The sequence below is a fragment of the Amblyraja radiata genome, chromosome 15 (assembly GCF_010909765.2).
Source record: "Amblyraja radiata isolate CabotCenter1 chromosome 15, sAmbRad1.1.pri, whole genome shotgun sequence".
NCBI lineage: Eukaryota > Metazoa > Chordata > Chondrichthyes > Rajiformes > Rajidae > Amblyraja > Amblyraja radiata.
The window spans coordinates 52,875,329-52,885,693 of record NC_045970.1 but is presented as its reverse complement, the minus strand read 5'-3'; positions in this window follow the sequence as shown (position 1 = coordinate 52,885,693).

Sequence of the window (10,365 nt, the reverse complement as noted above, 5' to 3'; positions counted from 1 at the left end):
ACTACATAGACTTGGGGGCATTATTTTTGGTCTTTGCACTATTATTTCAGTGTTTTTTCAGTTTAGTTTCGTTTATTGTCATGTGTACCAAGGTACAGTGAAAAGCTTTTGTTGAGTGCCAACCAGTCAGTTGAAAGACCAGACCTGATTACAATAGAGCCATCAACAGTGTACATATACATGATAAAGAGGTTAAAGTTTAGAGCAAGATAAAAGCCAGTGAAGTCTGATCAAAGATAGTTCAAGGGTCTCCAATGAGGTAAATAGTAGACAGACACAAAATGCTGATGTAACTCCAATGGACAGGCAGCATCTCTGGGTAGAAGGAATGGGTGACATTTTGGGTCGAGACCCTTCTGAGAGAATCTTATGGAAACATAAAATTCTTAAAGGATTAGACAGGCTAGATGCAGGAAAATTGATCCTGATGTTGGGGGAGTCTAGAACCAGGGGTCACAGTTTAAGGATAAGGGGTAGGCCATTTAGGACTGAGATGAGGAAAGACCTTTTTACCCAGAGAGTTGTGAATCTGTGGAATTCTCTGCCACAGAAAGCAGCGATGGCCAATTCTCTGAATGTTTTCAAGAGAGTTAGATTTAGCTCGGGGTTAAAGGAATCAAGGGATGTGGGGGAAAGCAGGAATGGGGGTACTGATTTTAGATGATCAGCCATGATCATATTGAATGGCGGAGGGGGCTCGAAGGGCCGAATGTTTTTACTAATGTCCTTCAGGGAAGCAAAATCCTCTGTCCTTAACTGATCCAGGCTACACCTACACGTGTCTTAATCTATTCCTGGCACTCTGGGCAAGGGGGAATTGCCAGCAAGGGCAAAACAGGAAACCTAACCAGGACGCTCTCCACTTGAGGGCAATTGGGCCACAGTTCCTGCTGATTTCAAAGCAAGATAAACGCTGAGCTTGTTGCCTTTCGAAGTAGATCAAGGTCCCAGTGAAGGAGATACCATTATTTCCAATTCCTTTTACCGAAAGACCAGGGGGAAATATGCATTGTCCCTTCTCAAGCCCAACAACGATTTCGCCATGTGTAACCGTTTGCACCAAAAGCCATTGAACCTGGTATTCCTGTAAGTCAAGTAATACAAGTAAAAGTAATAAGTAATATCTGAAGAAGGGTCTCGACCCGAAACTTCACCTATTCCTTCGATCCATAGATGCTGCCTCACCCGCTGAGCTTCTCCAGCATTTTTGTCTACCTCCATTTTTTCCAGCATCTGCAGTTCCTTCTTAAACTTTAAATCCCGCCTTTGTTTTTACTCACTTAGTTCCTGATTGAGATATATTTCAAGATATCCCATTCACAACCACTCATCCTGATTCTGAGACATCCTCGCCTCTCTCCCTCTCCCGTCTTGTTTCAGACGGCTGCAAGCCCCCATCTTCCCCCTGCACTCGTTGGTAGGAGAACCTCTGCCGGCTGATAAACACCAAAAGCTGGAATAACTCAGTGGGCCCAGGAGCGTTGCTCTTGCTCTGATTTGCGGTAGGGGGTCAATCACACCACCTCGCGGGCATTTAGCCCCTCACCCAAATTTCGCGATTCGCGCGGCTGAGAACTCCGACTGAATGCAGATGCTCTACTGTACACGGAAGGAAGAATAAATGGAAACAACTTCCCAACTTCAAATCTTCCTTAAAGTGCAGTAAAATGGCGATACGCTCCAGGACAGGGGCAGGATGTGACATAAGATTTCCGGTACCCAGCTTTCTCTACCATGTGGTACACAAAAATGCTGGAGAAACTCAGCGGGTGCAGCAGCATCTATGAAGCGAATGAAATAGGCAACGTTTCGGGCCGAAACCCTACTTCAGATCATTCTCTACCATGTGCTCCGTCTCTCTCTCTTCTCTCTGGTTGTCAGATTGCCCCAATGGCGGCGCTCTTACCCAGAATGCGCAGCGCGCCAGAAAGCATGCTATGTGTGATTATGGGCCACAGGTGCGCAACCGCGGGAGATTACCTGTTGCAGGTGATGCAAGAGAATGCCGATGTTGGGGTTTGTCCCTGTTAGCGGTTCTGTGGAGGTAAAGGGGCTGCCGGGGTTTTACTGAGAGTGCAGAGATAATAATGTATATATTGACAGATAGCCAATATAGGGAGGTCAAAGGGAGGGGTGAGACAAGGTGGATGGAACCAGCTGAGGGGGATGATGGGCAGATGGGGACAGGAGACATGTACCAGTACTGCACAGGAACAGGCCCTTTGGCCCACAATGTCTGTGCTGAACATGATGCTAAATGAGGACATAAAGTGCTGGAGTAATTCAGCAGGTCAGACAACATATTCTGAGCACACGGATAGGTGATATTTCGGGTCAGAACCCTTCTTCAACTGTGTGAACCGTTGAGTTATTCCAGAACTTTGTGTCCTTTTGTGTAAACCAGCATCTGCAGTGCTTTGAGAGGCTGGTTATGGAACACATTAAACCAGCCTACCAAACAATCTGTGCAGAAACTGTTAATAATTGCAGGGTTGGGATCTTATTTGTGGAGCATAATTAAAAAGAAAGCAATTCAAATCAATGCCACAGTACTTGATTGCCATGTGTACCCAGATACAGTGAAATGCTTTATTTTGCATACAATCCAGTAAAATCATACTGTACACAAGCACAATCATAAATACAGGCAACTCACATTTTAAGCGTGCTTGATTTATGTGTTGTGCGAATAACGTGTTTATCTAGCAGTATCCCACACACTAAGGACAATTTACTATTTTTACCAAAGCCAAATTAACCTACAAACCTGTATGTCTTTGTAGTGTGGGAGGAAACTGGAGCACCCGGGGAAAAACCACGCAATCACAGGGAGAACGGACAAACTCCATACAGACAGCACCCATGGTCAGTATCGAACGTGTTTCTGGCGCAGTAAGGCAGTGACTCTATTGTTGCGCCACTGTGCTGTCTAATAATCTGTTTCTCTCTTCACTGATGCTGCCTGATCTACCAAGTATTTGCAGCATCTGTAGTTTTTTTTGCTTTCCGATAGGTAATCACTTGGATGGGAAAAGATGAAAATTTACAAAAACCCGTTAAAATCATGTTCATTTAGTCACTGTACATTCAAAAATATTAATCCCTGCCATAGTTAAATGGAAGAACTGACATTGGAAGTTAGTCACACTTGATAGCTCCAAGTTGGTACCTAAGCCAGGCGACTCTTTGCGTGCTGGTCCCAGAAGTGAATCAGCTATCTTTTATTACAATTGCTCCACACTTTTAAATCTTTATTTCAACAGCAGCATTTCCTACTGTAACAATGCAATTCTGAGGAAGAGCAGGGTTCTGACCCGAAACGTCACCCATCCTATTTCTCCAGAGATGCTGCATGGCCCGCATTTTGTGCCTTTTTATGTTCTTCTAAAATCTCCTCTCAGGTCCTTTATCCAGTATGTATACACTGTGGACGGGTTGATTGTAATCATGTATAGTTTTTTTTTGGTGATTTAGCACACAATAAAAAAGCTTTTCGCTGTACCTCGGTACATGTAACAATAATAAACTAAACTGGAAGGAAACATAGAAAATAGGTGCAGGAGTAGGCCATTCGGCCCTTCGAGCCTGCTCCTTTCAATATTCAATATGATCATGGCTGATCATCCAACTCAGTATCCTGTACCTGCCTTCTCTCCGTACCCCCTGATACGTTTAGCCACAAGGGCCACATCTAATTCCCTCTTAAATATAGCCAATGAACTGGCCTCAACTACCTTCTGCGGCAGAGAATTCCAGAGATTCACCACTCTCTGTGTGAAAAATGTTTTTCACATCTCGGTCCTAAAAGATTTCCCCCTTATCCTTAAACTGTGACCCCTTGTTCTGGACTTCCCCAACATCGGGAACAATCTTCCTGCATCTAGCCTGTCAAACCCCTTAAGAATTTTATAAGTTTCTATAAGATCCCCCCTCAATCTTCTAAATTCTAGCGAGTTCAAGCCGAGTCTAACCAGTCTTTCTTCATATGAAAGTCCCGACATCACAGGAATCAGTGTGGTGAACCTTCTCTGTACTCCCTCTATGGCAAGAATGTCTTTCCTCAGATTAGGGGACCAAAACTGTACGCAATACTCCAGGTGTGGTCTCACCAAGACCCTGTACAACTGCAGTAGAACCTCCCTGCTCCTATACTCAAATCCTTTTGCTAAGGAACATGGTTCAGTCTTGGATCCAGCAACACTTAGGGTTCTGCAGTCACGTGTGGACTCTCTGGTGTGTCAAGAGGTTGGACGACTGAGTGAATCCCTTCCCGCACACAGGGCAAGTAATGGCCTTTCCCCGGTGTGAAGACGCCGGTGCGTTAGCAGGCTGGAGTGCCGAGTGAATCCTTTCCCGCATACGGAGCAGATGAATGGCCTCTCCCCGGTGTGAACCCGCTGGTGCCTCAGCAGGTTGCCCACCAGCGTGAAGCCCTTCTCGCATACGGAGCAGGTGAACGGCCTCTCCCCGGTGTGGACCCGGTGATGGGTCAGTAGGTCCGACGACTGGGTGAAGCCCTTCCCGCACAAGGAGCAGGTGAACGGCCTCTCCCCGGTGTGGACCCGCTGGTGGGTTCGGAGCGTGGATGAGTGAGTGAATCCCTTCCCACAGACGGGGCAGGTGAACGGCCTCTCCCCGGTGTGGACCCGCATGTGCGTTAAGAGGTGGGAGGACTGAATGAACGCCTTCCCGCAGACGGAGCAGGTGAACGGCCTCTCCCCAGTGTGTGTGCGGCGGTGAGTTTCCAGCTGGTACGGGTAATTGAACCCCTTCCCACAGTCCTCACACTTGCAGGGTTTCTCCGTGGTATGGGTTCCTCTCTGCTCCTCCAGGATGGACCGTCAGCGGGAAGCAAAAACGCGGGAGGCAGAAAAACAGGAATGGTTCCCCCTCTCGCAGGTGTTGCGTTCTCTCCTCCGGCTGTGTAACCGCTCACTATTTCTTCCACCTGCTGCACTCTGAGACACCTCAGAAGAGAATCTGTCTCCCACTCGAAGCTCTGGCATTCACACACACACTTTTGAAATTCATCCTCCGAGTCAGAACCAATATACATGTCTCCTCCCACCGCTCAAAGTTCAACGATACTTTTACACCTTTCCGTTGATCTTCCTCCGATGCTCGGTTTGGACTTCGTGCCAGCCAATCCTCCACCTTCTGATGCCCTATAAAACAAGTGAACAGTGTAAGAAATAAAGCAGCAGCTTTCCTTTTTCCTTTGGAACATAAAATTCCAATGGTTATGAATGCACACGAGACCATACGACATATGAGCAGAATTAGGCCATTCAGCCCATCGAATTTGATCTGCTATTCCATCATGGCTGATCTATTTCTCCATCTCAACCCCATTCTCCTGCCTTCTCCCTGTAACCTTTGACTCCCTCACTAATCAGGAATCTATCAATCTCCACTTTAAAAATACCCAATGACAATGCTACCACCAACTGTGGCAATGAATTCCACAAATTCACTACGCTCTGGCCAAAGAAATTCCTCCTCAAAGTACGTATTTTTATTCTGAGGCTGTATCCACTGGTCCTAGACTCTTGCTACTGGTAACATCTACCAGCCATCTACTTTTCTGCAAGATGTAACGAGCTAGAAGGATTGCAGACAGAATTTATGATGTTCTCAGGACTTGAAGGCCAAAGCTATAGGGAGAGGTTGGGCAGGCGAGGACTTTATTCCTTGGAGTGTAGGAGGATGCTGGGTGATCTTACAGTGGTGTATTATGTCACTAGACACTAGACATTAGGTGCAGGAGTAGGCCATTCGGTCCTTGGAGCCAGCAGCACCATTCAATGTGATCATGGCTGATCATCCACAATCAGTACCCCGTTCCTGCCTTCTACCCAACCACCATCAGGCTGTCATACACTACCACCTTCAAATAAGCTCTGAACTACATAGACTTGGGGGCATTATTTTTGGTCTTTGCACTATTATTTCAGTGTTTTTTCAGTTTAGTTTCGTTTATTGTCATGTGTACCAAGGTACAGTGAAAAGCTTTTGTTGAGTGCCAACCAGTCAGTTGAAAGACCAGACCTGATTACAATAGAGCCATCAACAGTGTACATATACATGATAAAGAGGTTAAAGTTTAGAGCAAGATAAAAGCCAGTGAAGTCTGATCAAAGATAGTTCAAGGGTCTCCAATGAGGTAAATAGTAGACAGACACAAAATGCTGATGTAACTCCAATGGACAGGCAGCATCTCTGGGTAGAAGGAATGGGTGACATTTTGGGTCGAGACCCTTCTGAGAGAATCTTATGGAAACATAAAATTCTTAAAGGATTAGACAGGCTAGATGCAGGAAAATTGATCCTGATGTTGGGGGAGTCTAGAACCAGGGGTCACAGTTTAAGGATAAGGGGTAGGCCATTTAGGACTGAGATGAGGAAAGACCTTTTTACCCAGAGAGTTGTGAATCTGTGGAATTCTCTGCCACAGAAAGCAGCGATGGCCAATTCTCTGAATGTTTTCAAGAGAGTTAGATTTAGCTCGGGGTTAAAGGAATCAAGGGATATGGGGGAAAGCAGGAATGGGGGTACTGATTTTAGATGATCAGCCATGATCATATTGAATGGCGGAGGGGGCTCGAAGGGCCGAATGGCCTACTCCTGCACCTATTTTTCTGTTTTCTATGTTCTATGTTTTCTTTTGACTGAACAGGAGAGAGGGAGATACAGGTAGATAGTGGCTCAGGACCACTCTCGGGTTGTTGATAGAATGGTTCAGTTGTTTGATAACAGCTGGGAACAAACTGTCCCTGAATCTGGATATGTGCGTTTTCGCACTTTTATACCTCTTGCCTGATGGGAAAGAGTTGAGACTCGTCCTTGATTATGTTGGTGGCTTTGCCGAGGCAATATGAAATATAGAATCAATGGAAGGAGATTGGTTTGTGTGATGATGTGCAAGAAGGAACTGCAGATGCTGATTTAAACAGAAGACACAAAAAGCAGGAGGAACTCAACGGGACAGGCAACATCTCTGGAGAGAAGGAATGGGTGACGTTTCGGGTCGAGACCCTTCTTCAGACGGTGTGATGGTCTCTGGGCTGCGTCCACAATTCCTGTTTATTATGGTGTTCACATAGTACTATGTTGTGTGACAACGAAACACTTGACTCCTCTTCTCTCTGGTTTGGGACCAAAGATCCTCTGGTATCTCTGGTTAGGACCTCGCTCCGCAGCGCCACCTCTCGGCCGGTCGCTTCACTTACGTCAGAGATGTGACCTGACGAAGCGCTGCGCATGCGCATGCCTGGCTCCTCCGGTGACACGGAGCAGCGGCCGCCGATGAATCACCTTCACTCCCCGGGCCTGGGAGGCGCCCGCTCTATGTGGAGCGTCCGCTCCTGCATCGAACCAAAGAGCCCGAGGGTTCTCCCGCCAACTCTTCCCAGACTTACCTCGGCCCAGGTCGACGTCTGAGCGGACACACCCGCCTGCGCATGCTCCGGTCCTGCCGCTTCTCCGCGCCGGCGCACTCTGAACCACGCTGCGAATAGAGGACGTTCCTGGGCGCAATGCATTCTGGGTTGCTGGGTACGCCATTGTCGGAATGTTCAAGGGTGCCTGATCATCACATTAGAATAGTTTTGAAGCGAGTGTCCAGTTGCCCAATATTAACACGAGCATGTGAGACCCAATCCCATCATGTCAACTGGGATATTTAAATTCAAGAAATGAAGTAGATCAGGCTGTTTTGTTTTAACTGCTCCAGAGTGATGACCACAAAGTGAAATGATTGTCATAAACTCATCTGCCTTGAGGTAAAAAAACATGCTTTTTTTTCAGAATCTTGACAGGATTTGCTACATCTGCCCGAATGCCCTTCAGGAGGTGGTGATGAGCAGTCCTCCTTACCTGATGTAACACGTATGGTGAAGATTTTTCCACAGTGTTGCTGGGGAACTAGTGTACGGGGATATCATCAGTTTTCTCCCCCCTCCCTCCGTATATTCCCCCTTAGCCCCCTGAGTGGTGAAATGCACAGCCACATATGGCTGTGGAGGACAGGTCAATGGATATTTTTTGCAGAGATTGACAGATTCTTGATTAGTAAGTGTGTCAAGGGTTATGAGGAGAAGGCAGGAGAAATTGGGTTGAGAGAAAAAGATAGATCAGCCATGATTGAATGGAGGAGTAGACTTGATGGGTTGTATGGCCTAATTCTGCTCCTATGACTTATGAAGTTTGCCCTCCTTGATGGGAGGTGCTGCTGTAATACTCTACGCTTGTGACTGTAACGCAATTTGTCGAGAGGAAATATAACAACCATTGTGCTCTGGTGAAACAAGGAAATGCAGATGCTGGTTTACATTAAAAAACACAATCAATGCTGGAGTAATTCAGTGGGTCAGGCAGAATCGCTGGGGGACATGGATAGGTGACGTTTCGAGTCGGGAGCCCTCTTCAGACTGATGCTCTGGTGATAGGAGGAAATGAAAACTTTGGATGCCAACCAGTCAGGCTTTTTTTCCCTGGACAATTTTGTTTAGAGATACAGCATGGAAACAGACTCTTTGGTCACGGAGTCCACGCTGACTAATGATCACCCGTACACTAGTACTGTTATCCCAGTTTCGCATCCTACCCATGAGGGACAATTTACAGAAGCCAATTAACTTACAAACCTGTAGTCTTTGCAATGTGGGAGGACAGCAGAGCACCCGGATAAAACTAACGTGGTCAAAGGGAGAATGTTCAAACTCTGGACAGACAGCACCTGCAGTCAGGTTCGTACCCGGGTCTCTGGTGCTGTAAGGCAGCAACTCAACCATAGAACCACTGTTGCACTGAAAATGGAGTTATAAGAATTTTCTTCAAGCTGTAGTTATCCAGGTAAATATTCTCCACAAATTGTACCTCGTGGTTCGTACATAAGCTGTGGGGGTATCAGGAGGTGAGTCACTCACTGCAGACAACAAGCCTCTGGGACCAAAGTATTGGCTGGTTGCCCCATGCAATCAGTCCAAAGGGTCTCGACCCGAAACATCACCTATCCATGTTCTCCAGAGATGCTCCCTGACCTGCTGAGTTACTCCAGAATTTTGTGTCATTAGATGTATCGGAAACTTCTAATAAAATAAACAAAAAAACAAAAAACAAAAAAAAAAGATGTATCGGAAACTACTCAGCATTTCACCGAGTGGACTGTTGGGCATGAGGCAGCTCACCAGCATCTTCCTATGAAAAGGAAGCCTTTCTTGCAAACATGGTGCCAGGGTCTTACTCGATCAATGGCTAAATGACTGTTATACACTTTTAAAAGTGTCCTACCACATTCTCCTCATTTGATAGTAACTTGAACCCCTTTTTTAAGAGAAAAATAAAGAACTTACCTTTTTTTTAAATGGACTAATATTTGTATTTAATTTGTGGACTCAGGAATGTCAACCGAATACTATTTGCGGAATAATCAGCAGTCATTTTCAGACTGAAAAATTAAAGCTGTCATTTCACATTCAATGAGGGACAGATCGTTCTTCAATGTAACAACAGGGTTGCAGCATCACTCATCCTTCTTTCTGACTCCCGACCAGCCTTCTGTTCCTGAGGCAAGGAGTAGTGAACCATGGAAAAAGGAGGCAGGAACAGATTCCTGCTTGGACTTCAGTGACGGGAGACGAGATGGAGCCATTTGACTCTGTATGGCCCTGAATGACTGTTCCAGCTGAACTAAATGTCCACATAAGTGAAGTTGAAACATTCAATCCTCCCACCACCTAACCTGCATCTATCTCTTGCCAGACTTTGCACTGTCCCCACCTTCCCCGTCTTTAAGCTTTCTCCCCCCTACTGCAATCTGTCTGAAGAAGGGTCCCCACCTGAAATGTCACCTGTCCATTCACTCTAGAGATCCTGCCTGATCTGCTGAGTTACTCCAGCACTTTGTATTTTGTAATAGCAAGGAACTGCAGATGCTGGATTATACCAAAGAAAGATACAAAATGCTGGAATCATAAAGTCATAAGTGATCGCAGCAGAATTAAGCCATTTGGCCCATCTAGTCTACTCCGCCATTCAATCATGGCTGATCTATCTCTCACTCCTAACCTCATTCTCCTGCCTTCTCCCCATGACCCGACACCCATACTAATCAAGAATCTATCTCTGCCTTAAACATATCAATTGACGTCCTCGACAGCCTCTGTGGCAAAGAATTCCACAGATTCACCACCCTCTGACTAAAGAAATTTCTCCTCATCTCCTTCCTAAAAGAACATCCTTTAACACTGAGGTTACCATCTCTAGTCCTAGACTCTCCCACTTGTGGAAACATCCTCTCCACATCCACTCTATCCAAGCCTTTCACTATTCGGTAGGTTTCAATGAGGTCTCCCCTCATCCTTC